Source organism: Acinonyx jubatus, chromosome C2, assembly GCF_027475565.1.
Source record: "Acinonyx jubatus isolate Ajub_Pintada_27869175 chromosome C2, VMU_Ajub_asm_v1.0, whole genome shotgun sequence".
Lineage (NCBI taxonomy): Eukaryota > Metazoa > Chordata > Mammalia > Carnivora > Felidae > Acinonyx > Acinonyx jubatus.
Genome location: NC_069384.1, coordinates 114,721,672 through 114,747,579, shown reverse-complemented (window position 1 = coordinate 114,747,579; position 25,908 = coordinate 114,721,672). Strand labels below are relative to the sequence as shown.

The window sequence follows — 25,908 nt, the reverse complement described above, 5'->3', positions numbered from 1 at the left end:
TTCATTTGGCGAGGGGCTTGACGAAAGGGAGGGGCGTAGGCGGGAGCGGGCCGGGGTCTGCAAGCCAGCGGCCGGACGCGACGGACTTGCCCGGCTGCTCAGCTTGGCCGCCAGCATCAGTGCCTGCGACTTGGTTGCTTCCTCTCCGGCCAGAGAGTGGGGACGCTTCTCCCCCCCCCCTCCGCCCCCCCCACGGCGCCTCGGGGTCGGCGCCAGAGGCCCAGAGGCTCTGGCCTGATGGAGGCGAGGCAGGCTCTGTGGCCTCCCCGGGTCAGTCCGAGTTTAGTCTGCGGAGGCGACGGCGGGGGAGCTGGCCGGGGCCAAGATGGACCCCAAACCAGACAGGCGCTTTCCTCCCCCCCCCCCCCCCACTCGCGCCTTAGTCCCTGCCCATATTGCCCGTCTCCGGTAGGACTATCTGCCCGGCTTCTGTCTGCTGCCAACCTTGCCCGAAACCTAGACCCCAGACTTGGTAAGTCGCGTTCTTCCCCCACCCCGCCCTGCCACCTTCCTAGCGGACTGGGCCCGCGACTTCGTGCACGCGCGTGGCCCGAAGCGCGCGCTGAGAAGTTGGGCTGGTTTGGAGCAGCCGCGCGAATCCGGCCTCTGCGGCTGGTGTGTATGAACGCCTAGGACCTCAAGGTAGTGAGAAATGTCGCGGGGCTCCCCAGTGAGGCGGGAGCGAAAAGGGTCCAGCCTCGCTCCCCTGGATCCTCTTTGTCCCTCTGGACACCAAAAGCTACCTTTTAAGAATAAGCTTTCTGCTGGTCTCTAAAGAGAGAGAGCGAGAGCGAGAGGAGAGAGCGAGAGGAGAGAGAGAGAGAGAGAGAGAGTGTTGGGGGAGTATGGGGGAGGGAAACTGTCCCTTCCCTAAAGCAGTGTCTAATCCCTAAGGTCTCCAACAAAGTTTACTCAGAGGTTTCATTCGAATGCTGTGAAGTCCTTGTCGTTGTTGTTGTTACGATTTTAAGTGAAGATTTCTAAGTCACGCTTCTCAAATATACGTGCCTCTTGAGGACATTTCGACAATTACCTTGTCCGCTAACTCCACTCCCTTCCCCTGGAAAAAAAAATAAACGTAATTTTTCAGTAGTTGCCCTAGGACCCATCGTTTACATGTCACTAATGTGAAGAAAGAAGGAAAGAAAGAAAAGCAGCCTTGGTGTTTCTCGCTGGAACTCCGTGTGCTCTATTATTGAAACGTGAAAGATGGATTTTGGGGGGGAGGGGTAGGCAGGGCTCTGGAAGAGTGCTTTTGAACCGTGCTGCCCTGTTGCACGGGACTGACCTTTGGCTGACACGGCCACGGAGCGGGCCGTTCGTTAACGAGGATTTGATACATTAGACATTCGAGCTGGGCGTGTAAACCCACACTCTGAATCCAGATTTTGCTCAAATTAGTGTACGAGGAAATGATCTTTTTAAGTCCCGAGGCTTAACCAAATGTCAGGAGGGCCAATCGCTGCCTGAAAAGGGCAGTGGAGGACACCGGGTAAAAGACACATTCCTAGCTCCTTAAAAAATACACAAAACAAAACCAAAAAGCCTTCTCTGAATAATTCCTGAAATCTCCCAAGTCACCACTTGGACGAAATGCTTATAAATAAAGCTAATCGTTCGTTCTAATAAATTCTGTTGTGTTAAATCCTAATACTAAGCAAGACTGTGAAGGCAGCGGCACAGTTAGGGCAATAATCCTTTTCTGAGATCCGTATATTTTGAGATGCTGTTTTACTCGGTGGAGATACTGGAGTATGACAATTTATATCCGCCAGGCAGTGGGGCACACACAGAGGAGGGAGTCACAGATTTTAAAGCCGTTTCAAAGTTGACGCGTCCCTCAATTTGATTTGGTTCGATTTGTCTCCAGACGTTGGAGCCCAGAAAGGGAAGGCAGGCTGGCCACCAGCACCCTGGCCTGGAGCGCAGCGGCCGCACGGATGGGGCAGAGGTTGGGGACTTTGCTGCGGCCACTTGCAGGGTGCGGCGGCTCCCGCGGTATTTATTGACTGATTCGGGAAGGTGTCATTATATCTAAGCTCACATTAAAGCTCGAACTTAAAAAAAACAAAAAAAAGAGTACCGCCAGAAAATGCTTTTCTTTTCTTTCCCCCAATAGCAGAGCCCGCTGTTGTCAGTTGGAAAGGGGGGAGAAATTCTCTCCTGTCGAAGTTTCCAGCCACTCTAAGAGTGGAAGGGGGAGGGCGAAGCGAAACGGTGTTCTTGCTCTGTACCTGGCAACCCTCTACCCGCTGGCTTCTTCACGTTGCTGTCCTGGCGAGAGTATCGCAGAGGCAGACGCAGACGTTTTCTGCACCTGAGTGCTGGGTTCTGCCGCTGGGTTTTGCTGGGTCTACGCAGGGGCGGTTCCTGGGATGCGGATTTAATCCCGGGGAAAACGTACGCGAAACAGTTTTTGGCCTCCTATCTTTGCTTAGAGAGGCTCTGTCTCCATTCCTCGGTGTCCTCTGAGTGTAGATGAAAAGACGGAAAATTAAACGAGAAAGGCACTTACTAGCATGGGAAAAAAAGATAGGTTAAAAATAAGGAATCTAGGGGAGAGAGGTCATTCTCCAAGAGCCTACGTTGAAGAAATACAGACAGGGCCTATGAGAGCTACAGGACTTGCTCCACAATGGGTTTTGTAGATAGCGTCCCCACGCACAGGCCGACGGCTCGCCAAATTCTGGTTCCCGACCCTTAGGACAAGGGCAACTGAGCCGGTTGAACACTTTTCGAGACGATAGACGTCCTGGCCCCCTTTGGAAAAATCACACCTTTCCAGACTCTTGAGAACCCCGCAGGCTTGAGAAGGTTGCAAAAATGGTCTAAGAGTTAAGAAGAGAATGGAGAAAGAAGGGAAAGGTTGGTAGAGGATGGAGAAAGGAAAGATTGTGGCCAGTTAACTGAGAGATCGAGTTCATTTTCCCCCAGTGGCGGGTCCCAGCACCCTCCTACCCAGTCTGCGTGCAAGGGTGAGACACTGCCCCGGACCACCAACTTCTGAGTTGTGTCAAGTTGAGGTGGAAACGGTGGATCTATTTCATTTTAAGGTCCACTTTTGGGAGTCGGTGGGATTACTACAATGCTGATGCTTGTAAGAGTGGAAGGAAGGAAGCCCTTGCCGCTTACAGACTTGCTCCGAGTTTCTTTGGCCCCCTTCTCTACAGCCTCCACCCTCGTCTAGCCCCGGGAGCCTACACCTGGGTTTGGTCCTCCGGACCCGGTCGCAACTCTGGGGTACCCGCGAGTATCCCGGAGACGTGAACCCTGAAGTTCTAAATGCGACGTGACTTACTGGCTGGCTTGAGGAAAGCCTCTTTCGCCCCTTCTGGGATATCATCCAGCCCTGCCCTGGGCTCCCTCCCCGAAGCCCCCAATGCCTCGGTAGGTCGGTCGGGGCCACCTTCGGGGCTGCTCGGGGGACCTGACGCAGGCCGCGCTGCCGTTGACGTCAGGGGCTCCCGGTGGCCCGAACCCCAGTCCTGGCAACAAGGCGCCCGGCGTGGGCGTCATTAATTATTAAATGGTAAATATTGCAAAGAAAGCTCAAGCTATAATTCAGGCGGGAGATCTATATCTATATCTATATCTATATCTATATCTATATCTATATATAGATATATATCCCGGTTTCTCAAAGCATAGTTACCAACTTCGCACCTTCTTGTGGTCCTGTCTGCCCTCTGGGTCCACACTTTTGTAGGTCTGAGCTCTTCACTTTGTAACTGGTTTTGGGGATTCTTGGTGGAAGCGCCAATATTTGTTCATGTGGGAACTGCATGGTTACAACTTCCCTGTAGATTCAAGCTTGAGGAGCTTAATCATCTCTATCAACCAAGGGGGTGAGATGTGTGTGGGCATTGCTTCATAAAGCTGGATCTAGGATGCTCACATCCCCTTTTCTGTTTCGTCAGATTCTTAGTCCGAGATCTGATACTATTATTGTTGTTGTTGAGTGAAAAGGAGGGGAAAAAACCCTATCAAACACCGACAGGGCCAAGGTAAATGAATAATGCCATTCGGTATCAGGAACAAAACCTTCAATTTGTAAAATCAAACACAGCTCTCCTTTTTTCTTTTGTTTTAAAAGGAATCACACCTATAATATCTACTTAAAATAGAATGTTAAGGAGCAGTAACTTCTTCAAAATAACACTCGTTCTCGGTGCTAGCTCTAATACATTTTCAAAATCCTTTCCCCGAGGATTACTGCCGAATAAACATAGGGCACAGCAGGGTCACTGTGGCACGAATTCTCTCTTGGGCTCTTCTCTACAAAAGGAAGAAAGAAATCATGCCATATATGATGGAATTCCACAGGTGATGGTGAGGTGATTTTCTGGAAAAAGAATGAAATTATGTAAGAATTAAACTAACCCATTTGAATCAAGACAATTTTTATAGGAGTGGAAACAATAATCCACAAATTTAAGCATCTTGCATATTATCTTACTTGTCGTAAATAATTTCTCTGCAATTCTCTTGTTATATTAGCTGTTTGAAAGATCCTGTATATAAAAATAAAGTTCACATGTATCACTGCATAAGACCAAGAAGTAGCAGCTCTCAAAAATATAAAATTATCTTCATACATATGAATATAAAATGTATTTGTCAGGATCCACAGGGCCACAATGAAAAGCCTCTCTAGTTATATCTATAGGAGGTAGAAATATCCTGAAAAGTATTCTGAAAGGCAGGTAATTTGTTTAGTGTTTCACAGACAGAAAAACAACTGACCGAACTTTAATTTTTCTTCTGGAAGTTTTAGAGCCCTGCAGGCAGCTTTTGACTCAGAACTGTGATGGTGACCATTTTATTCTCAAGTTTATAATTTATTTTTAACCAATAGTTATGTGGTAAATATTTAACAAATATATACAATCTCTCAGAAGTGTGCAATAATTATTTTGTAAAATATGAGTCAAAATGGAGCTCACTCTTACACATCAGATACATATATTTGCAGTATTGAGAGCTTTGTGAAGGAGAATTTTAAAAAGTGTCAACAGTCACATTAGTAAATGTACAAAATTCCACAAGCATTCATCAATAAAAATTTCCAAGAATTGTGTATTAAATGTATTAGAAAAGAGGTAACTGCACACAAAAAGAAAAATGAAAAGAAACCTCATTTAGGGAAATAAAAACAAACAAAGGTCCACGGTCCATCATTTACTTTTTCTGCTATGATTATTATGTATTTCTATGGCTTGTTATACCTAGACTTTTCTTTAAAATTCCAAAAATGTGTGTTAGCTGGAATAAAAAATATTTGGAGTTGCGGACAACAGTTAATTGGCATTCAACAACTTCCGTGCTGTCTTCTATTTTACGTACTACTACTTTTATATACTACAAATCTTTCCAGAGAGTGCTGCTATTTTTGGTACAGCAGGCTGAAATTTATAGGCCTAAGATATATTCCAGACTATGTTTATAACACCCTGGCTGAGAAAAACCCTAGGATATTCATTAGATTTTTTTTTTAAGTCAGCTAATATTATTACAGTTCCTGAATCAATAAATATTTACAGATTTAAGGCAATAATTGAATTGAAGGGCCACATTTGAAAGTCATTATGTGTGTGTGTGTACATCTTCAAATAAGTGATTTGTACAATTTAGACAATATCCTATGGAGGTTATGTGATTTTTCTGCTGCTTCAAACATGATTTCACTTGCTGACCTCGTGAAGTCAGTTGATATTCTTGGCTCTTACTTAGATTTGCACTTGTGAAATCAGTGTCCTAGACAAGATGCTCACTAAATTTTTATGTAGTCCTCAAAGTAGTGATTTCACTTAGTCTTGCTTATGGATTAAAAAAAGCAACAACAAACCTTTTAACTTTTTATTTGTGAAAAAAAATAAATCAGGGAAATCTTAACTGATTTGGGATATAAATGAAATCAACTAGCAATTCCTATTGTAAAACCTCATTGTTAAGTTTTCTTTTTTTTTTTTCCCTGAGAGTCTTGTTTCAGAAATGTGTTCTACTAAACAAGGAAGGCTACAGGAAACCTCTTTTTCTCCTTCTTAGTTTGAAAAGGAAATAAAATACATTTCCAGTGTTTTGTTTATGTGAATTACAAGGAGTATTTTCATAAACAGGGGCAGAGGATGCTTAAGAGATGGAAACACTATTAAATTCAAATGTTTAAGAGCATGAATTTAGGAAGTGTAAACTAAGTTCTGGTCATATACAAATAGATGTATATTTGAAGGCGATACAAATCCCACCATGTAAGTAACAAGAATAAGAGGAAAACACAATGCTCCTGCACACTCTCCTCGCTAGATCAGTGTGAAGAGCTAAATATATTGAGTATATTATTCAATCCACAGGTTCTGCAGCTGTTGCTTGTTACTTACCTGTCAGCTAACTGCACTTGACTAGACCAATTAATTGATTAATTAATTAGCCCGACAAACATTAGAGATAAGTATAGTTATTGTTAATAGAGACTATGTCATTTCAAAATTAAATTTCAAATGCTTTCCTCCTTCCAGGCATATAACAGGAGAAATATACACAGTTATTCAAAATATAAGGTAAAATATGGTACTTGTCATAAGAGAGGCATACACAAAATTGGGGAATGTTTTACTTTTTGATTCTCTTTAGAAGATATTGGATGTCACTTGCTGCTTTAGAAAATCAGAACAAAATGTCATATCACGGATTTTTCTTTCTCTTTCCTTCATGCCCTCTTTTTCTCCTTTTCCTTCTCTTTAGCTCCTCCTTCTTCTCTTCTTCTCTTCCTTGTTCTAGAACCTAAGGTAAAATGAAATTTTCAGAAGACCTTTCTCAGGATGGTGGCAGTGGTGTTGTGAGCTCACTGCCTGAATCCTTGCCAGGCCTTTGTCTTTTGGGGGAAGTTTTGTCCAAGTGCCCATCTGTAGTCAGCTAGCCTGGGCTCCCATGGATGGGCTTAAACTCTGGGAATGCTGGGATCTGGGGCTGGTCAGAGCTTTTCAGCAACCAGGGTGTCCATTTTAATGGTCGAAGTGGGTCAGACCAAGCAGAGACCAAGTTCTGACAACTCTAGGTAAATATCTGAAAAGAGAACACTGATTGGTCACCAGGACATTTACACTTTATAGAATTGAGCAGGGTTTCTCTCTTTTCTATTATTTGTTTGATCTAAATACAGATTCCCTTGTCACTAACAAATAAATCTTTTGTTTGTTTTCATTATGGTTCTTTTGTTCATTTTAATTCAGTTTTTAAAATATTCACTATAAAAGTGTCAGCATAGGACTAATTTTTCAAGACTATTTTTTGTTCTGAAATATTAAGCCATGTTTTCCCTTCCCCTAAGGCTGATGTGATTCTTCAGCAGTATTTTCCAAGGAAATTTTATGTCCATTTTATAACATTTGATAGTCACCCTATGAAACTAAGAAATAATTCATGTTTTCTGAAAAGGGTTCCAATCAGGTTCTTTAGAAGCTCAAAGTAGGACTAACCTGTAACCAATCAAAGAATTAGAGGTAACTGGTCCAATTACATATTATTCACATTCCTTTTTTTTCCCTTTGTGCTGTTTTTGGGTCATTTGGAAAGTGGCGCAACTCAGATCAGTTTGATTTGTATTTTCTAGCTGTTTGGATGAGTTGATTCAAGCAGGAAGGGTCACAAAGTGTGTTTGAGGACTTTGTTGTGTCATTGTCATGTGATTCTAATCCTTTTTGTAACAAGTTTTAATATTGAGCAATTTCAAATACATACAAAAGTAGAGAGAATAATGTAATACATCTTTATCACCCAACTTCAGCATCTATCAACAAATAGCCCAGTTTATAATATTTCCATCCACCGTTCTCCCCAGAATTATTTTGAAGCACACCGTAGACATCCTATTATTTAATATGTAAATATTTATTACTTAATAAGTTCTTAATGTTTGCTACAAAGCAGAGTGGCTTTTTCAAGTCAACTAGTATGTTTTTCTGAAACACTGCCTGGCCTGAGCTTTGAGCTGCTGTTCTCGATCCTTTTAACAGTTTTACTTCCAATACCAGAGCCTTTATTAGCCACTGGAATCAAGGAGCTCTGTAGTTATCAAGAGCAAAAGAATAATTCACTTGATTATCATCATAATCAATGAAGATGGAAGCTTCAAGTGGGAAATCTCATAATCTCCAGAGTCTAGTAGTCATAATGGAGTGAGAATAATTCACTCAAAAGTATCTGATTTGGGGAAAAGTGATGACTAGGAATCTTTTAATGAAAAAAAAAATCCTATGAACTTGTACTGGTATGGAAAAATCATTGTACTTGAAAAACTATCACTTAAATGCATTCATTGGGTTTCAGCTTTATTTCACCCAAGGTAATCCCCCAATTATTGATATAATAATAAATATGAATTTATGCACTGTGATTTAAATGTATTGTTTCCTTATCTCATTAAGTCACATGAAGCCATATGTTGTTGATTTTTCAAAAGAGAGTACTGATATTTTAGAGCTCTATGCCAAACTATTTATGTATGAAATTATGTGATGTCTGGAATTTGCTTCAGATAATCTTGGGCGAGGGGTGGGAATGAGTGAGTGTGAGAACCAAGACTTTTATTGCAGGGAGATGGGTACCTGGGATTATGGTAATATTCTCTACTTCTGTATATATTTATTTTTTCTTAATAAACTAGCAAAAATGAAAAAGATAAAATGTCAAGAAGAACTCCACTAAAGTGTTTTTCTATCTATCAGTAGAGAAGTCAAAAGAAGGAATGAAATTATATTAAAAATTAAAAAGATAAAAGTTTACTTGCATCGTCCTGGACTACCCAGGAGAAGCTACGTCATCCTTGGAGAAGCCAGTGAATCTCTTTCAACTTCAGTTTTTACATACATGAAAATACTCCCTCTGGTTTAAATAAATGCTAATATTTTTTCCATATACCCCTATGTATTAGATATGAATTCATAACACCTTGCCAGCAAAAATGTTGCTTGATAATTTAAACTTGTAGTTACTTGAATGTTTGTCATCTAAATGTTTCAAGATCTATGGAAAGGTCTAGTTGTCACTTTCTACTTGTGGTCGTTTTGTGCATTGATTATGGTAGAACATTTCTCAGTATGTGGAGAAAATAATGACAGTTATAGATTTTAAAATGAGATTCTTGCTATAGCATAATGCTTTTCTTTTTCTACTTTTCTTATGGGAAATAGAGACTCTTGAAGTTCAGGGTTAACTCCTGCCTCTTGTTTCTCCTTCCATAACACATCTGCCCTTCAGACTTCATTTCTGGGCCATTCCTTATGGAAGTAGAAAACACAGCATCCTCATAATGTAATTCAATATGGAACTTGGAATTGAATTATGATTTTCAGGTTTGAGTTTTTATAGTGGGCCTCCAGTTTTGACTTGTGTTGCCCTTCCCCATTTCCTAACCAGTTCTAGAATATTAGGGATAAGAATAAGTAAATCCTTCAAAGTGCCAAGTTATCTTCCTCTCAACCTATCCTGCCCAGATTGGCATTCCCTCTCAGTTTTCTTCCATGTTCTCACTATGCTGGATTTTCCTGTCTGCAACCCAAATCTCCCCAAGGATGCAAACCAGCCTAGACAGTACCATGAGACTAGAGCATTCAAAGCATTCTAGTTCTTTCCTCCATGGGACTAGATCCTGGTCCTACATCTTTAGCAGTAGTGGTTCTTGTAACAGCATTCAGAAATGATGGCTCTTCTTATCACTTTGTTATGTCTGCTGTAATGTATGTATGTATGTCTCTCATATCAAGCCATATCTGACCATGCCAAGCTGTGGAAGCCATTCATTGAACTAACTAACCATCCCCAGCCCAGCCTTTGAAGTCAGGTAAGCTCTCTCTGGACCAGTATTTCTCAGGGGGCTTCCATCAGCTGTTTATACAAATTCATATTCCTGGCCTTCAGTTCTAAGTGAATGAGAATGTCTGGGTTAGGCTGTTATTGGGAATCTTCATTTTAACAAGGTGAAGTTTAAAACTCATTTGATTGAAGTCCTAGACTGTGCCCTTGGATGTGACTTTTTCTCTGGGCCTTGCTTCTATTGTTGTGATTTTAAACTTCCTGGTGCCTGCACTTTCTAGAGTCTGAACTTCCATCGAGATTCATAAAACAAAAAGCCAACAACAGTAATGATGTTGGACAGGTTCTTAGCAAACAAAGCTGGTGGTCTCAAACATACTATTTGTGTTACCACCATTACCCTTACTATAATCGCTGTCTTCTTCTTGATCTAGCGTTAGAGGAAGAATATGTGTGTGATATTAATAATGATAACGTGCATCAAAGTGCCTTTTAAAAAGTTAAAAAGCACCTGATAAATGCAATGTATTATTCAACAAACACTCAGTTAATGAACTCATAGTCTGTTTGGGGACACTGTACAACTTGCCCCCTGAACAGAGTATGAAGAAAATGAAGAAAATGTTTTCTGCTCAGGGGAAGCCCATAATGAGGATAACATGCACACATAATGTTATAGGAAAACAATTGGAAAGCAGCATACTTGATTTATATCCCAAACATACTCTTTAGTGATATAATTCTGAGTGCCCTGGGAAATATAGGATAACTATGTGCTTATGTACCAACCATTGTATCTGTTGATGTATCTATGACTCTGTGTATTCATCTCTATCAAACATCTGCTTTCATCATCTCTACTTTTAAATATCTTTAAAGTAAATGTGATGCTTTTAGAATATAAGCTCCATGAGGGTAAGCATTTTTATGTTTTGTTTACTGATATATTTTCACTGCACAAACGGTGCCAGCTACATGATAGACATTCAATAAGTGTTTGTTGTCTGACTGACTGTCCTAGTGGTTGACTGAATGAAATTAGTTAGAAAAGATTTCCGAAGAGCGATGAGTGTAAAGGATATCTCACAGTGCCTGCCTATTGGTTGACAATGGTTGTGTAGAGAAAGGGCCATAGGACATAAGACAGAATTGGCTTAGTGGTGAAAATCTCCATATTTGACAATTCCAGTCTGCCCACTATGGATCATTTCAGTAATCAATGACTTGGGGTGATTGTAATTGTGATTTTCTGGCTCAGAGGAGGAACTTCCTACCTCCCTTTTATTTATTTATTTATTTTAGTTAGTTAGTTAGTTTTACATTTTTTTTTTTGGAAGTTTATTTATTTTGAGAGACAGAGAGCGTGAGCGGGGGAGGGGCAACGAGAGAGGGACAGACAGAATTCCCTCAGATGGTGGAGCTTGAACTCAGCAACCATGAGATCACGACCTGAGTGGAAACCAAGAGTCAGAGGTTCAACTGACTGAGCCACCCAGTCGCCCCCACCCCCTTTTAGATCTGTGTTATGAGGTGTAACTGAATTCTGTTTGTGGAGATAAACATGTGAGGTTTTGTGTTTGCTTGTTTGTTTGTTTTTGGAACGTGGCATTTCCTTCCTTTAGGAATTGTGTCTGTTTGTATACACAGATACATTGGGCAGTGACATATATTTGCCAAATGTCAATAGTTGTAGTTTAATTGTAGTGAAGTCTTCTCCTTTGCAACTTCATTTTCTAGTCTATCTGAGGAAAGATAGAACATTTTCTCTTGGAAACTAATGAGTGAGGATAGTCGAAATTGAACAGGCTACTGATTATAAGCAAGTAGCAGCCAACCAGGATTCTAAATAGAGCTGGAAACATAATTTCACAATCTTTTCATCTATATGCCGTGTGAAATTTTAATTGTCCAAAGATTATTTGCACATATAGCAATTTAGTTTGTTACCTGTTTCTAAATACTGAAGAGCAGTGATACCATGTGTGGGTGTATATTTTAAAATTGCAATTTCCAACCTTTCATTCACTCATTTAACAAATATTTATCGAAGGCCTCCTAAATCCCAGGCCCATTCTGGAGATGCGGTGGTAAGTCAAATTTCCTCATGGGGTTTACATTCCGGTGGGGAGAGCAGTGACAACAATTAACATGAAAGGAATGCATATAAAAGGGAACTTCACATAGTCGTCAGTGTTGTGCTTAAACTCATCCAGTGTAGTGGGACCCGGAGGTCCTTGCAGGGTGGAGAGGCTAGCGTAATCAGTGGCCTTTCTGCAGAGCTGACATTTGACCTAAGACCTAAGTGATGTGAAGGAACAAAGAGAAGGGGGTTCTGGCTAAGGAAAGACAAAATCTAAAGGTTCTGGAGTGGTAATTAGTTTGGCATGTTAATTAATCCATTCCTTTATTCTTCTCCACAAATATTTGCTAAGTGCCTGTTTTGTATCAGATGCAATGTATTCTAAGGTGCTGGGGAAATGGTGACGAACAAGATAGATATCTTGAATACCAGCTCCCATGGAACCATATTCTAGTGAAACAGAAAGACAAACAAAGCAAACAGAAAAAATATCAGAAAATAATAAATGAGATCATACTAAGTGGGATGGAACAGTGCGATAGATACTTTTTTGGTGGATATCCTAGCTTGAGGGACTAGAAAAGGCCTTTTTGAGTAAGTGACTGGTATGATAGGAAGCTCACATTTGTGTCACATCCTACCTTTGGATATTTCGAATTATGTTTTGGGATATAGTAAAACAGGCTGATGATAATGTGTGGCTCTTGTTGGTCTACCTGTAACCCCACCATTTTCTCTTCCCCTAATGAATGCATATGGGAATGCAAGGAACTGTAAATTTTCAAGTTTATAAAACAGGAAAAAAATTCATAAATTTATGTACTTTATTAGTAGCAAATTACATGAAACTTTCCCCACTGGGGGTTTGGGATATTCAGGCTTAAAACAGCTGTTTTAATTATTGGGAACGTATGGCAGAATTAAGGAATTTTTTGCTGAATAAATATTAAAGAAAAGCTTTAACAATGATGAAACTTAAAACTAAATAATGAGAGTATGCAAATTAATATAGATTTGAGCAATCCCGCAAAGGCAAGAATCAGCCTTGGTCTTAGCCTTGTTATACTTTTTAATTAAAAGCAGCAAATTCACCATTGAGCACATTTTCTTATATTTTACAATTTTTCCCATGTTGGGATATTGTCTTAGTTTTTACTATCAACAAGATATTGGTATTTAAGTCAAGATTCAACATCACAGGGAATAGAACTCTATTTAAAGTAGTTCATGTTGAAGGGTGTTTATTGATAGGAAAGAACATGGACAGGAAACAAAGTGTAATGTCTGCATGTCGATGACACTGAAAACATCTCTTTATCTACATACCTGCTCCACTAGTTTCCAGTTTCTCTTTTTGCATACACTTTTTTTTAAAGATTTTATTTTTATTATTTGTTATTTATTTATTATTTTTGTTATTTCTTAAAAATTTTTAAAAATGTTTATTTATTTTTGACAGAGAGAGAGAGAGAGAGAGACAGAGCATGAGTGGGGGAGGGGCGGAGAGAGAGAGAGGGAGACACAGAATCCGAAGCAGGCTCCAGGCTCTGAGCTGTCAGCACAGAGCCCGACGTGGGGCTCAAACTCACAGACCGTGAGATCATGACCTGAGCCGAAGTCGGATGCTCAACCGACTGAGCCACGCAGGTGCCCCTAAAGATTTTATTTTTAAGTAATCTCTACACACAACGTGGGGCTCAAACTCACCACCCTGAGATCAAGAGGTGTGAGCTCCACCAACTGAGCCAGCCAGGTACCCCCATAATCTTTCTTGTCTTATGTATGTTTCTTTGTTTCTCCAGAAATTCACTTTACATGTGGTATTGTTTGACATTGGTCTCAAATTCCATGTGGCCTCTAGTTCCAATTTTCACAGCTCTCTGACTGCCTTAGTCTTACAATGACCAGTTTCAAATTCCTGGGAGAGATACTTTGATTTTCCCAGTTTAAATTAGGTGTATACATTGGTCCAATCAGCTGTAGCTGGAGGAGGGGAGCAGGAGATAGGAGCTATACAGTATGTTCTTGCGATGTGTTATGTTATTAACAAACAATCGATCTCCCATAATATAAAAATAAGGACTATCTCACATTTAAAAACTTGAAATAATACTTAATAAGGATAAAGTACCATTTTGATATCCTCTTCCACCCACACCAATCCTGATACCATTTACCCTCTCCCTACTCAGTATTCTCCCTAGAGCTAAATGTGCTTTAGAGATATACACACATACACACATTCTATAGAAAATAGTATAATATCACATAAATTTATTTCTCTATTTAGCAAATAGTAATTGAATGCACTGGAAATTTAGCATTGCATAAAATGAACAATAATTGTTGCCCTCATGGAGTTTACCTGCCAGAGGAGACAGACAGACATAAAACTCGCTAAATAAATATGTTACATGGTACTTGGGAAGATCATGAGTGCTATGCAGAAAAATAAATTTTGAAGATAATAGGAAAGAAGTGGCCAGAGAACAGACCAATTTGAAGGTGACATTTGAGCCAAGACTTGTAAGAGGCCATCTAGAGAAAAGACATTATAAGCATATGGAACAGCAGGTGACTGCATGTTCAAAGAACAGGAAGAAGTTCTGTCAGTCTGAAGCAGAATGAACAAGGGGGAGAAGAGTAGGAGAGGTCAGAGTAACTGGGATTCTGGGAGCTGGGGAGGAGTTGGGACTACTCACTGAGGTTCTTGTTAACAAGTTTAAGGCCTTTACTTTAATTCTCTGTGAGGTAGAAGACGCTGTAATATTTTGAGCAAAGTAACTTGATCTGACTTATTTTGAGTGGATCATCATGATTTCTGAGTTGAGACTAGACGGAAAGAGGCTGGCAGCAGTCAGATGTTAGGCTATTGCTATGATTCAGGCAACAGATCATAGTGATCTGGACAAGAGAGTAGCAGAGAAAGTGATGAGTAGTCAAGATTCTGGATTGATTCTGATGGTAGAGCAAACAAAGTTTCTTCTGGATTAGATGCAGATGTGAGAAAAAAAGAGAAATCAGTGTTGACAACAAGGATGGCCTTGAATAATTGGAAAGATGCAGTTTTCATTAACTGAGATAAAGAAGATTGTGGAAGGGGAAGTTTTTAGGGCATGTGTGTTAGGGAGTGGAAATCAGGAACTCAGTTTTGGAAATGGTAGGTTAGATATGCCTTCAGACATTTGTGTGGAATAGTTGATCAGGCAGTTGGATTGGAGTCATCAGCGTAGTGATAGTATTTAAAGCTTTGAGATTGAATGAGACCACCAAAAAACAAATATAAAGAAAGAAGAGGTATAAGGTTCAGGTCTTGGCCTCTCCAAAATTTAGAAGTCATAGAGATATGGAAGAACTAGAAAAGGAGAGAAGCAGTGAGTGAGAGAGGAAGAAATCTAGGAGAGGTGGTGTCATGACAGCTACGTGAAGAAAGTGTTTCAAGAAGGCAGGAGTGATCAGCTGTGTCAAATGTGATGGCAGGCCAAGTCAGAGTAGGAGAGAGAAGTGATCATTTAATTCAGTAACAGAGGGTACCAGTGATTTGACATGAACAATCAGGGGGTTGTAATGGTAGAGATAATGATCTCTTTGGAGTAGGTTTGAAGGAGACAAAAGGGGGAGAGGAATTGGAGGTAATGAGTATATAGGATAAATAAAATGGTAATATTATTTTTTGGGAACTCTTTTATGAAGCAATATGTGCTAGGGATTTATACTATTCTTTATAGCTCTAGCTCATTTCTCCTAATGATCATGTGATTTTTAATTATATGGATGACCACAAAGTGTTTAAGACAGTTCTCTAAATAGACCTTAACTCTTTTGTTTTAGTACCAAGAATATCAATCATCCCTCCCCTGAAACAAAAATATAGATGAAATGTTCAGAGGGAACCCATAGATAATAGGAGAGGCCAAACCATGTGCAGACAAGAGTTGAGATAAGCCTGGCTATAGTGGGGATTTCATAGTGGAAACCGGTTGGAAATAAACTCCCCCAAACTTTTCCCCGATAACTCTTCCTTGGTTTAGTGCCAACACTAAGCAGGCAAACGCAGTTCTCTGTCTCACAAGAGACACAAGCGTAGGTCATAGATAATTTTACCAGTTGTATTTTTTTCAAAACATTTAAGTTTGTGTAAGTTGGTTATGAAACCAACTACAGTTCTCCATTATCCTTTGTGATCGAGTGGAAGGTTTTTTAGTTGTTGTTTCGGTACCAATCTTCAGGATGAACATTCTTGCTTTCTTATGTTATTCTGTCTACTCTCAAAACAACTCAACCTATTTTGGAATGCTTTGTAGCTAGAAACCCCTTTTAGTTCCAAGTCTCTCTTATGAAGACAGGAGCTGTTTCTCCCCAACCTCCCACATTGCACAGCTGTTTATGAGGCTTGTAATTAATGAAGAGTTGCTAATAATCACACACCCAGTGATGTTCCGGGCTTGTTGAAAGAAATAGGGTGGGCAACAGTCATTGGGCTGGGGCCTGTAACTGTGCCTTTTGCCAATGGGCTGTAGATTGGCTATTGTCTTTTTTGGTAAGAGAATTTCTGGGAGCTCTACTCACATAGTTCATGCTAAATTACTTTGGTAAACAGGAAATGATCTGAAATGTGGAAAAAAGTAGAAAAGTCAAAGAGGAGTTTTCTAAATAGAATTAGCTTCTTTCCGTTGGACTTGTTTAAAGGTCTACAGATCTTCAGGAATTTCCAGATTAATTGTCTGGGTTTATTGATTTCTATTTTCAATTGCTTTATTAAATGGCAGCTTCTGCAGGCAACCTCATTTTCATTGTTCTAATGAAGAGTGCTTGATCTAGTCCAAAAGTTGAGAAGTCAAGTATCTGTAGGAGGCAAAGAAAGAACTAAGCAAAGCAGCCCAGAATTAGAACTCACTGGAGAGAAGTGAGGACTGGGGTGGATTTGTTGACACATGAGAATGTCTGCCTTGTCTTAAAACTCCTCAAGTTTTTCAAAAGAAGATAGAAATCTGGATTTTAACATGACATCCTTCAGCTTGGAAATATTGGCAATGAGCTCAAAGTCTTAAGAAAAGCAATCTGTAACCAAATACATTTCAGGCCAAAGCAAACACATCTGCAGGCTGGATCCAACCCCAGGCCACCAGTTTGCAACTTCTGGTCCAGAAGGATCGGTGGTTAGGCGGTGCTTTGGGACCAGTTCTTCACAAAGACTTAAAAAACAAGTGGTTGCTAATTATCTAAATGTTCATCGTTACAAGTCGTTCTCTCTCTTTTTGTTTTGGTAGCAAATTTTAAATCACATTAGCCTGATGTTTGAAACCTGCTGGTGGAAAGTAGAGTGATCATATATTATGGACTTCCCAGGACAGCACTGGCTTAGGCCTGTAGCAGTTAAAATGATTAATGCTACCCCTTTTCATTTCCAACATTATATGGACACTTTAAGTGTCTCTTTTGTCCCCGCTTCCCATTTTTCACTTATTTCTTCCCCTCCTCCTTCTCCTCCTCCTTCTTTAAGTAAGCTCTACACCCATCCTGGGGCTTGAACTCATGACCCTGAGATCAAGAGTCTCCTACTCGTCTGACTGAGCCAGCCAGGTGCCCTTCACTTATTTTTTAATTCATTTCTTTTTATAAAAGCTATCATGATGCATTTTAAATATAAAAAAAAACTAGACAAATATCCTAAACCTCCATGTAGCCATCATTCAGTTTCAGTACCTATCAACTAATGGCCACATGTTTCTTCCGTACCCTCACGCACTCCCTCATCCTGTATTATTTTGAAGAGAAGTCCCGATTTCATATCACTTCATCCATAATTTCTTATGCATCTTAAGTCAGTATTGTCTAAGTACCAGTCTGACACTAAACATTTGGATTATAACTCATTTTGTTTTAAGTTGTCCTTACTTTTTTCCTTGACTTCTTTATAGCTTTTCTTTCTCCACTGTGCACCATGAGTCAGTCCTTTTGTTCCTGAGTACTAGTACTGAGATACTTCATTAGCATTTCTCAATAACTTTTCAAGAGTCATTGAGTATTTGTTGCTGCTTTATTTGTGTCTAAAAATAAATTATTCTTATATGTATTATTAGAAATAAAAGATAATTTTGAAATTTATTTTTTCTAGTCCTTCAACTTCATCCATCTTTTCAACTACTGATTTGCCCACCCTTGACTGATTCTTGGTGAAATTATCTCATTGCCTTGTTATAAAGTGGAAAGATGCTTGCCAGATTCCAGTTCTATGATCTCTTATCTATTGTAGGCTAATCCTGGGCCTTAATTTCAAGGTTTGTTTGACACTTTTTGGTGGAAAATGCGAATTCTGGTAACTATGTCCTTTGAAAAATTTTATGAGTTGCAAATAGTAAGAGAGACAGCAGACATGATTGTTAGAGAGGAATGGACTTTGGAGTCAAACAAACTCATCTGTGTGCATGTATTTCCTCCCTCCCTTCCTTCCTTTCTCCCTCCCTTCCTTCTTTGAGAACTTCATTAAAGACTCAAAATACTTTTCTTACATCAGAATTTTTTTCATAGTTCAAATTTTTTGGATTAGTATTTATGAAGGCACGTTATGTAATACACACATATAATTTGATAATAAAAATGATTGACTCCTCAGATAAACTACTTCTGTTAACTTCCATTTCACCTATTTAGAAACCTTGAATAAAGATGTATTATATTTTTACTCTCTTTTCATTTCCTTCTGTGTTGTATTTATATTTTTCTTTTCTATGATTATTTATTTATTTACTTACTTGGTTGTCAAATGATCCTTTATTGAGTTATTTTCTGTTATAGCTCTTAACTAGCTGGGCATTCCACTGTACCTCTATTGCTGTCATCTGTAATGTCATGAGGGTGGTGGCCATCAGCATTGCAGCTCACAGATTGGGCACTCCCCAGGATCTCTTTAATGGCTCCAGAGAGTTCTATGGCTAAAGATCTGTGTGGCATCTGTCAGGCAATGTTGACAATCTCATCAAAAGGGCTATTTCTGGTGCCTCTGGGTGGTTCGGTTGGTTAAGCGTCAGATTTCACTCAGATGATGATCTCACAGTTTCTGGGTTTGAGCCCCACATCTGGCTCTGTGCTTGACAGCTTGGAGCCTGCTTCAGATGCTGCGTCTCCCTCTCTCTCTGCCCCTTCCCCACTCATGCTCTGTTTCTCTCTCTCAAAAATAAATAAACATCAAAAAATTAAAAAAAAAGTCAATTCTTTCCCTTCCCTTTAAAAATAAAAGTGATATTTCTGCTTCTTTCTGTCTCTTGGCAGTTCCTTTAGGGCTTTGATAATCAGGGCAGAGGCAGAAGGTACTGCTTCAATCTGGGCCTATGTGTTCTGAAGGATCAATTTCACTGTAATCCTCAGACCTATCCAGTCACCAGTTGCCTTGGCAATGTCATCACTAACCTGTTTTGGAGACAGACTCAGGGGGCCAGTCTTTGATCTTAGGGGCCAGGACAGATAGGCACCTGCTTCCTCACTGGTATACCTCAGGTATACGACTGATCTCGTTGAAGTCACTTAGGCGGCCTGGTGGAGGCTGCTGGTGATGGATGAACCCAGATTTGGGATGACCAAAGACAGTTGCACCTTTGTCTCCTCTGAGCCAAAAGCCAAAAGCCAAATTTTTAAGTAACATATTAAAATTTTCTCTTTAATTGAGTTTTACGTTTTTTTTCCTCTTTTTTTGTGTGTTGGTAATCCTGATCTGCATTTTTCCCCAATATTCAATTTTCATGTGGATGGTACCAATTGCTCTATGTTCTCATATGGCACATAATTATCTTATTTTCTTATTTAATATAATTTTGAAATTCTTTGTGATCTTCATAGTTATATACATATATATGTGTGTGTGTGTGTGTGTGTGTGTGTGTGTGTGTGTATATATATATATACATATATGAATGAAAAAGAAGATGTTAGAAGGTAAAGGAATTATTCTTTTTCTAGTTATTTACACAAGTAGTCTCACTGTCCCCACAAATTTTCTGGTTAGAACTGTGCTTGGGTTAAATTTAGAAACAAATGAAGATTTTGCTTAAAATCTCCTCTCTCCTCTTGAAGTTCATCTCTTCTTCCTGTGCCTCATCATTCAAAGGTGTCTTGTCATTATATAAGTCATACCTCTACCTCAGTTTTTCATCATGTTGAGACAAGAGTTTTTTAGACCTTAGATTCCTGATTTTGTATTTAATGTGGTGTGCCTTCAGTGACCGAAATTTCCAGTCGAATATATAAATGCTCCTTAATCATGCCTTGTTTGAAGGCTTATCCCTTCTACTGATAGAGTTAGCTCTGATAATATATTTTGTTATTTCTAGGTTTACTTTTGCAGGTATCTAATTCTGCAAAGAATGCATGAGAGGACAAAGCATGATGTTGGTATGCGTGTGTATGTATATGTGTCTGTGGGTATGGGTGTACCAACATGTGTCTTCTTGTCCTGAAACAACGGGTATCTCTCTCCAATATCTTCATAGTGTTCTGATATAGGATGAGTTGGGGAAGAGTTTTCAACTTTTCGAACTTTTCTAAGTTCTGCCGTCCTTGTATATTCCCTTCCTTGCCTGGCTGGGTAGACAAAGTGTAAGCTTGAAGTGCTTCATTGCCAGAGTGACCTTTCATTCTCCCAGGTGGCTGGGATTAGATACTGCAGTCCTCAAACACTCACTCACAGTTCTTAGTCAGAGACTAGGTCACAGCCAAGCAGTCAGCCTCGGGGGATGGCCATGTTCAAGTTCAGCTCATTAGTATCAACTCAGGCCGTGTCTTCTGTTTCTGTTCTCACGGTTATGTCAAGAACATGCCGAATTTAGGCTGCTTTAAAAAATTTAATCATGTCCTCTCAAGTTTTGACTGCAGAACACCTAGAGAGGACTGGATTTTGGAGTCAAACAGACTCATCTGTGTGCATATATTCCCTTTCTCCCTTCCTTCTTACCTTCCTCCCTCCCTCCCTTCCTTCTTTCATTTTTTTTCTCTTTTTTCATTTGTTTATTTATTATAGGAATGAATATAAAACAGCATGATAAAACTTCAAAAAATTTAAGAGAGTATGCAATGGACAGTAAGTAGTCCCTCCCTTTCAGGTCTCTAGACTCCTCTCCCAATTTTAGTATATGAGCTGCCCAAGCCAACATTAGACTCCTTTCCCAAAGGCAGCCAAAGCTAGCATTTTAGGTATCCCTCCATAAATTTTCTATTACTAATCAAACATCTATTTATATTTATACCCCTTAATTTAAATTCTTTTAAAAAGCTCAAATGTTCCTGGCTTATTTTCACTTAAAATGTGTCTTGAATGTTATTCCAAAATAGCATATACAGATCTACCTCATCCTTTTTCAGGTCTATATTTGGTTACATAGTGTTCTATTGTATGTGTGTAAATGTTTTCTTGAACTCGCCTATATGGAGGGAACTTATTTCCAGTTCAAAAATAATTTAAAAAAATTAAAGACGGTATACGGTGAACATTCAAAGAGATATTGGAGTATAATTATTGGAAACGTTCTTAAAGTGGATTGCTGTATTTAAGCATTTAAATTTTGATAGTTATTGTCAAATAGTTCTTCAATGAAGTTGTATCAACTTACCTTCCATTAACATTTGAAAGGTCCTAGTTTCAGACTATATACTTTAAGTTTTTAATTTTAATTTTTTATAATTTTTTAAGTTCATTTACGTATTTTGAGAGAGAGTGCGTGTGCAAGTGGGGGAGGGGCAGAGAGAGAGAGAGAGGGAGAGAGAATTCCAAGCAGGATTCATCTGTAAGTGTGGAGCCCCCAATGGGGCTCAATCTCACAAAATCATGAGATCGTGACCTGAGCCAAAACCAAGAGTCTGATGCTTAACCAACTGAGCCACCTAGGTGCCCCACCTATTTTTTTTTATTTAAATTTTAGTTAGTTAACAAAAATTTTATTTTTTATTAAATTTAAATTTTAGTTAATACAGTGCAATATTGGTTTCAGGAGTAGAATTTAGTGATTCATCACTTACATACAACCCCCAGTGCTCATCACAACAAATGCCCTCCTTAATCCCCATCACCCATCTAGCTCATCTCCCACCTCCCTCCCTCCATCAACCCTCAGTTTGTTCTCTATCAGGCTATATACTATTAAACTTTTAGATCTTTGCCTACAAATTCAATTTTCTTCAATAAAAAGGAAGCAAACAAACCCTCTTTCTTTCTCCATTTCTCTGCCGCCTTTAATTTTCTTGTTTTTATCACAAAATTGGATATTGAAGGTCATAACTTATTAGGGTTAATCATAAATTTCAAATGTTGATTATGTAATCACTCCTTATAAGGGAGAAAGAGGTGTTTCTCTGGGCTCGACATTCAATTTCCATGCTTCAATCCCTCTTTGCTTTAACTCTGCCCACATGCTGATATGTGGCAGTGTTAATTGGGCATTCTGCTTTTTGAATCTCACGTAGAATGTACATCCAACTAATTTACCACAAAATTAAAAAAAAAATGAAGAGAGCGAATACAGCCATTAGAGTTGTTGTGAATAATTTGAGTTAAATGTAAATGCAGAAAGAAAATAGGAAAACTACTATTAAGTACACCTTACCCTCCTCAATAGAATACAATACAGATTTACAATGTTAATTATTTCCACCATCTATCTATTTAAAAGCCCTGAGATTGAAATATGAATATGTCAGGTATTTAAATACTAACTTATTAAAAAAACTACTTTATTAAAATATCATTATGCATATTTTAAAGCTATAACTCTGCACTCTGTAGACATAGAGGTAAAATTCCCATTTATTGTCCGCTGAATGTGAGGGAAATTGGATTTGTCAGGAAGCTGATTGATATCTCAAAGTGTTTTGTTTTCAGTGACTGGCACTGCCTAGTTACAACCATCTATCATCTAACAGGTAATTAGTCAGATTTCTCATCATGAGCCTTCAATCCTGCTGTTTTATTATTGAAATACCACAAACCAGTAGGCAATTTGAATGCAGATAAAGTTCTCTGTCATGGTCTTAAGGACAAAGACAACATTTTGCAATTCAGCAGTAGTGAGTTTGAATAAAAGTCCCTGAAATGTAAGTTTGGGTCTTATGAGAAAATAAATATAAAAAATTTAATTTAATACCACATTTGTCCTCTAACATGACAACTGAGACATCTGAGATTTACAAAGCAATCTATTGTTCTAATATGAACTTACTTTATTATAACACGTTACGAGTAGAAAGTTAGGTGAAATAACATTGATAGCATGAGAAATAAAGTTAGATAAAATAAATGAACTAAGTCTTGAGTAGCTTTCATCTATTTTCCAAACTATTTTAAGATGCCGGATGGAAGTAATCTGTAATTAGTAGTAGCTAATCATATAAAAAGTTTACCATTTTTCAATTATTTCTCATAAGACAGCTTAGAAATTAAAATAATTGGAAATTTAAAAGATGAATTATTTTATCACTCTTACACATTGAGTAAACAAATTTGCTTCTGAAGTTGTTGCTAAGACACTTTTGGGGCCTTATATGGTTTATAGATTCAGGCAATTGATTTACATAACTGATATTCCAACAAGATTGGTTACTTCATAACATTTAATATTATTTTCTTGACTTAATTAAAAATCATTTGGGGGCACCTGTCGGGCTTAGTCAGTAGACCATGCAACCTTGATCTCAGGGTAGTAAGTTCGAGCATAGAGCTTACTTAAAAAAAGAAGGGGGGGGGTGCCTGGATGGCTCAGTTGGTTGAGCAACTGACTATTGATTTTGACTTGGGGTCATAATCCCAAGGTTGTGGGATGGAGACCTACATCCAGCTCCATGGTAAGCATGGAGCCTGCTTAGGATTCTCTCTCTCTCCCTCTGCCCCTCTCCCCTCCCCCCCCACACTTCTCCCACCTGCTTGCGGGCTCTTGTGCCTGCTATTTCTCTCTAAGAAAAAAAAAAAGAAAAAGGAAAAAAAAAAGGGGAAAAATCATGTGTTATTTTTTGGAAAAATGAGTCTCAATATACATCCACTTTCCAAAAAATTCACAGGACACTATAGTCATTACTTCTTAATAAAATGTAAATATAACCTCTCTTCCCTTCAACTTTTTGTGTGGGAATGAATATGCCTACATGCTTTCTCAAACCTTGGTTAAATAACAATTTCCTTTGCTCTACAAAGTATTGTATATACAGCACATATAGATTAAAATTAACCGGATCAAACGATGTTTTAATTCAGTTACATAGTCATGCCTTCTGATGTGTAAGTCATGCCTTCTTTCTGATTTTACCAGAAAGAACATTTTTCCATAATTAATTTCAATGTTAAAATATAAACTAGGGGCACCTGGATAGCTCAGTTGGTTAAGCATTGAACTTCATCTCAGGTCATGAGCTCACAGTTTGTGAGCTGGAGCCCTGTAACGGGTTCTTTGCTGTCAGTTCAGAGCCTGCTTTGGGTCCTCTGTCTTCCTTTCTCTCTGCTCCTCCTCCCCTGGCTCACTCTCTCATCAAAAATAAATAAACCTTTAAAGATAAATAAATAACTAAATAAAATACAAACTAAACATTAGTTTTGTATGAGGATTGCACACATACTTCACAAACATAATGTATAATAATGGCATTCAACAATTCCTGTGTAAAATGTAGAATATAATATCAAATATTACAAAATTGCTTACACTTGTTTAAAATATGGCGTTATAAACTTTTCTTGTACTGCACTTCAGCTCAGGTCATAATCCCACCATGAGTGAGTTTGAACTCTGTGTTGGGCTATGTGCTGACAGCTCAGAGCCTGGAGCCTGCTTCAGATTCTGAGTCTCCTTAGGTCACCCAATTGTTTTGTCACAAACAAAATGGTAACAAATGTTTTGATTAAAAAAAAAAAAGATTCCCTTCCTCCCTCGTTCACTGCCCCTCCCCCACTCGTGCTGTCTCTCTCTCAAAAAATAAACATTAAAAAAAAACCTAAAAAGTTATATTAAGGTACACAAATATCTTTGTGTTTCTTTAAATAGCATAAGCTTTGTTTCTACCATGAACATTTCATAAGGACTTTTCAGATGAAAACAAATACCAATTTATTATAAGCCATGATTGCTTATATGTCTTTAAATTTTTTTTAATTTTTAATTTATTTTTTGCAAAGATTTTATTTTTAAGTAATCTCTACACCCAACTTGGGGCTTGAACTCACAACCCTAAGATCAAGAGTGTCATCCTCCACCGACTGAGCCAGCCAGGCACCTGGCTTACATTATCTTAATGCACTAATGTAAAAAATATTCTTTTAGCTTTTATCACATGGAGAATAAAAAAATAAAGAAAATAATTAAAATATTAAATAAGTGATCTTGTTAAGTAGATAAATAGAATATTGCATGCATTGTTGCTCAGTGTAGATAATGTGATAAGGTTTCCAGACCTGGATAAGAAGGTCACAATCTCTATTAGCACATAAAATGCAAAATAGCCAGTTCCCTGAGAATTTTATTTAGGTGATATTTAGGCAACGCTGAATCAACACAAACTGAAACCTTAAGTCAAACTTCTAAGCTCTTAAAGGCATCAACATGGAGCACACACTCTCTGCTAACCCCTGGTACCTAAACATATTGGATTTTCTTTCTGGTTGTAAGAGAATGGAAAGTTTAGATGCCTACATTGACTACTTGATTACACTGTCATATAATAAAAATAGTGACAACTGAGATTTGGTTTGTGGCAGCTTCTCTTGCTCATTCACTCCTGTTTTGAAAAAGATACTGCGATCCCCATTTGGTGGATGGGCTATTGAAGCTGAGAGAGATTAAATATTTTGTCAGATTTCAAATAGCCAGTGAAGTGGTGGGGCTGGGATTTGGAAGTAGGTACTTCAATATGGGTCTTAGGCACTTTGTCTCCACTTGTTAGGACCAAAACATAACATGGCTGTCATCCTAAGCACTGCTCTGTTCACTCATTCTAGGGATGCAATGTCCATGATAGTCTTCAGCTATGGGCACTGTAGAGTGGACATG

The 25,908-nt window shown here is 38.8% G+C and overlaps 1 long non-coding RNA gene across 1 annotated transcript; it reads right to left on the bottom strand.

The window, feature by feature from the left end:
* Positions 1 to 3,636: 3,636 nt before the first annotated feature.
* LOC113599935 (uncharacterized) lies at positions 3,637 to 24,771 on the bottom strand. Its single transcript, XR_003420905.2, has 3 exons — positions 24,568 to 24,771; positions 6,614 to 6,780; positions 3,637 to 4,342 (listed from the first exon to the last, which is right to left on the bottom strand). It is a non-coding gene; the product is annotated as an uncharacterized LOC113599935 (long non-coding RNA).
* Between the last annotated feature and the right edge of the window lie 1,137 nt (positions 24,772 to 25,908).